The 5,000-nt window shown below is 31.0% G+C and overlaps 1 protein-coding gene across 1 annotated transcript in view; it reads left to right on the forward strand.

The window, feature by feature from the left end:
• The window catches only part of LOC144974825 (uncharacterized), a 91,473-nt gene that overhangs the window by 28,525 nt on the left and 57,948 nt on the right, over positions 1-5,000 (forward strand). The window lies entirely within an intron of this gene.

Here is a 5,000-nt window from a genome sequence, read left to right on the forward strand (position 1 = left end):
GGTTTTAATGTATGTATGTATGTATGTATGTATGTATGTATGTATGTATGTATGTATGTATGTATGTGTATGTATGTATTTATGTATGTTGTATGTATGTATGTATGTATGTATGTATGTATGTATGTATGTATGTATGTATGTATGTATGTATGTATGTATGTATGTATGTATGTATGTATGTATGTATGTATGTATGTATGTATGTATGTATGTATGTATGTATGTATGTATGTATGTATGTATGTGAATGTGGTGTTAAAGATATATGATGTACACCATGCATACATGGTACATTGAAGTTGATTAATTATCTTTATCATTATTGTAATCTTTGAATGAATAGATTTCTAGCATTACTATTAATATTAAGGGCATTGAAGGGATTTTATCCTATTTCGCCACATACCATATTATGTTATTTTATGTTATTAATTAATATAATAATATAATAATAATATAATAATAATAATATAATATAATATAATAATAATAATAATAATAATGATAATAATAATAATGATAATATAATAATAATAATATAATAATAATAATAATAATAATAATAATAATAATAATAAATAATAATAATAATAATAATAATAATAATAATAATATATAATAATAATAATAAATGACGAATAAGTAATGATAATATAATAATAATAATAATAATAATAATAATAATAATAATAATAATAATAATAATAATAATAATATAATAATTATAATAATAATAATAATAATAATAATAATAATAATAATAATAATAATAATAATAATAATAATAATAATGATAATATAATAATAATAATAAATAATAATAATAATAATAATAATAATAATAATAATAATAATAATAATAATAATAATGATAATGATGATGATAATGTAATAATAATAATAATAATAATAATAATAATAATAATAATAATAATAATAATAATAATAATAATAATATAATAATGAATAATAATAATAATAATAATGAAAGAAGAAGAAGAAGAAGATAGAAGAAGAAGAAGAAGAAGAAGAAGAAGAGAGAAGAAGAAGAAGAAGAAGAAGAAGAAGAAGAAGAAGAAGAAGAAGAAGAAGAAGAAGAGAAGAAAGAAGAAGAGAAGAAGAAGAAGAAGAAGAAAGAAGAAGAAGAAGAAGAAGAAGAAGAAGAAGAAGAAGAAGAAGAAGAAGAAAGAAGAAGAAGAAGAAGAAGAAGAAGAAGAAGAGAAGAAGAAGAAGAAGAAGAAGAAGAAGAAGAAGAAGAAGAAGAAGAAGAAGAAGAAGAGGAAGAGGAAGAAGAAGAAGAAGAAGAAGAAGAAGAAGAAGAAGAAGAAGAAGAAGAGGAAGAAGGATGATATAATAAAAGACGAAAAATGTTCAATTATAGGTGTGTTAACTTTACTGGATAAAATGTGGATAACACACAAGTATCGGGAGACGTAAAAAGAGGGGGAAAATGGTGAACGATGAGAAGGATTTGATAATGGTTAAACAATGGACAAGAATGACAGGTACATCAGTTTGACGTGTAACCCTTGGACTTTATGAACTTCCGATCGAATCCTATTTTATAGCCATATCGCGTGTTGCTCTCTGGGGCGTAACAGGCTGTTTCCACTTTTTCAAATAATTTTGGCTTTGTTTCATGCTTTACTTTTTATACCTTCGGCGTGCGTGTTTGCGTGTGCAACTCCCCCTCCCCCCCCCCTACTTTTACAGCAAGATTTATTTAGGAAGAGCTTTAGTTTGATTTGTTTGTAATTATAGCTATCTAAGAGATGCAAACACTTGAAAACATTGTTATCATCGATGTTCTTTTCCTATCTAAATCATAATAAATTCAATTTCTTTGTGTCTACGCGCCTATTTGCAATAATTTAACAATTAAGGAAGCAGGCCCTGGTGTAGGATAGAACAAATATGAAAGGGTGTATATGAAACAAAGTGAGACAAAGCAGAAAGAAACGTACAAGAACATTCCACATAAGGATGTTCAAACCCCCATCGAGCCAGGCAGATTTTTTTGGGGGTTGATTTTTTCTTGTATTTTTCTTTCTGCCTTGTCTGGTACTGGTTCATACACACTTTTTCACATTTCTATTTATAATATTGAAAAAATTGTGTGAGTGTATATATATATATATATATATATATATATATATATATATATATATATATATATATATATATAATATACCTGTATATGTGTGTGTGTGTGTGTGTGTGTTTGTGTGTGTGTGTAACTGTTTCATATCATCTGATCAATGATTTTCAGACTTAAACCATTAGGACAATAAATAATAGAATTTCATTAGATTAAAAATAGAAACGCTATTTTTAACGTGATAACTAATTTAGATATTTAATAAAAACTGTGAAAAATCGAAATAATAGCGTTAAAAGGTTAATAAAGTGGATGCTTCGCGTTTGAAAAAAGCTTTGAAATGTCATTTAATTTTGTATGAAAAATAATTAGACATTAAGAAGACAATTATTACAGATATTGTTGTGAATCATTAAGCAGGGTTTTGATTAAAACAAAAGGAACCATATGCGAAATGCAGGGCAAGAACCTTCCCCCATACCCCTGAAAAGAGGGCTAGAGAGATTGTGTAAATTTTCCTTCTTCCTGTATTTTCGACTTCCTTCCAATTTTTGTTCCCTATTATATGATCACCCTTGATTTGCCTTTCTATTGGAAGAAGATAGATTGTCCTTTAAAACATAATCAGTCCCTAGCTGGAATCCATCACAGGGAGAGCAGGAGAGAGAGAGAGAGAGAGAGAGAGAGAGAGAGAGAGAGAGAGGGAGAGAGATAAATAGATAGATAGATAGATAGTGATAAAGAGAAAGAAAGAAAGAAAGAGAAAGGGAGAGAGAGAGAGAGAGAGAGAAAGAGAAAGAGAGAGAGAGAGAGAGAGAGAGAGAGAGAGAGAGAGAAAGAAATATAGAAAAAAAGAAAAAAAGAGAGAGAGATAGATAGATAGATAGATAGATAGATAGATAGATAGATAGAGATAGAAAGAGAAAGAAAGAAAGAAAGAAAGAAAGAAAGAAAGAGAGAGAGAGAGAGAGAGAGATAAATAGATAGATAGATAGAGATAGTGATAGAGAGAAAGAAAGAAAGAAAGAGAGAGAGAAAGAAAGAAAGAGAGAGAGAGAGAGAGAGAGAGAGAGAGAGAGAGAGAGAGAGAGAGAGAGAGAGGTCTGTTCATTTGCAGTAATTATATATTTTTTACCTTGAGAATGGATTTTTTGTGTGTTTGTATCAAGATCCACAAATAATGTTATCAATGACTCGCAGTCGACATTAGCTTTTTAAACTTCAGCATTTGTACAGCACGAAATACACTTAAGGTATTCAAACCACTTTACAAGGGGCCCCTAGCCAACAGCAACAATTACCATGTAGACATGACATTGTAAGGCGATATTACAATCTTTTTTTTTTCCGACAGAGACAACGTTGTTAACGGCCAACTACTCATTTTTCACATGAGTATGGCGAGAGAATGTGAGTAAAGAGCTATTTCTAAGGACTCAACTATGCGCTGATAAGAGCGGGACTCGAACCCTGGATCTTCCAGTCCGAAGACGAGTGTTATACCACTAAACCACATAGCCACTCGTTCGTGAGTCGCACCTTTGTGCATGCTCTCTCGATCAAAAGGTTTTGGTGTAATCAGGTAAGAGGCCCTTCAATGCCACGATGTCTACAGAGCATATATCTCGGTAACTCTGTCGTATTCTGAAAAGACACATTATAAATATTTTGGCAAGAAAACTGCAAATAAGCCTCATCTTGGCAAAAAATCTCGCGAAGTCGATAATCAAAGGACGAATTTTCTAGCCAAAATTTTAAAAACGTGTTTTTTCCCCAGAGTACTTAGTACGACAGACCTTTAGTGTTAAAGATACCGTAGAAATTGCTTCCTAACCTTTGGATGGTCCATTGAAAATCAATCTACGTCAGATTTAATGTACCCAGCTATTCATTCCCTGGGTTGACTGCGGAATCAGAAATATAACAAAATTCAAATAGATTAATTGCTTCAGATTTATCAACTTCGCTATCCGGATAAATAATGGAAGAAGAAGAAAAAAACTAGTCCCTCATTAACCGTATGGCCCCCTGAAACCGAAGTTTATCCTGTTTATCGCGTTTCTGTAGTGTTCATCGGAAATTAGTAATTGCTTACGACTGACAAGCATCCAGGTCTGATAATGGGCTCATTGTTGTAATGGAAATATTCTCAGACCAGCGCAAAATATTGTTCATTACACCTATGTTAAATCAAGTATATGCGTCCGGTTATCATATCTGCAAATAGCATACGCAGACTATATTGATTTCGTCACTAGAAATGATCTCAACGTTAAAGTCGTACAAGAAGCATGAGAGAAACACAATCTTTTCGTAAACGCCGATTAAATCGACATTAAGAAACTTGAGATTAGAGAAAGACGAACAAAAAAAAAAAAAAAAGAAAAAAAAAAAAAAAAAGAAGATGGGATCGTTAATTGGATTCAATAGTCTGATGTCACGTCGCCCAGCACCGGCGGTCATCGTGGTTCTAAACAAAGAAAATTGGTACTTTTTATTCTTTATGCTGGCTAGAACTTTTCATATATCTTGTGATCAGAATGTATAAAAGTCAAAACAAGATCATATTTATAATGTTTTTCTCCTGTGGATAAACTTTTATTCTCGTCGGAGAAATATTTCATAAGGGCACCCGCCATTGTTCCGATAGTTTAGAGCCAGTTACTGTTACCATGCGTCATTACGAGGGAAGTGTTAACTGTTGAAGGCTATTGGAGACAAAGAAGACGTAGAAAGACGAAAATATCTGTCGACAGCCGCTCTCAATAAGCTGACACACGTATGGCTTAGAAACAACAAACTGAAAAGAAAAACAAAAATAAAGCTAAACAAGAGCCTTGTTAAATCAGTATTTATTTACAAATGTGGAACATGGGCACTACCAAAAAGCGAAGATGAT

The sequence above is a fragment of the Berghia stephanieae genome, chromosome 6, assembly GCF_034508935.2.
Source record: "Berghia stephanieae isolate SIO BIC M18660-M18661 chromosome 6, UCSD_Bste_1.3, whole genome shotgun sequence".
Taxonomy (NCBI): Eukaryota; Metazoa; Mollusca; class Gastropoda; order Nudibranchia; family Aeolidiidae; genus Berghia; species Berghia stephanieae.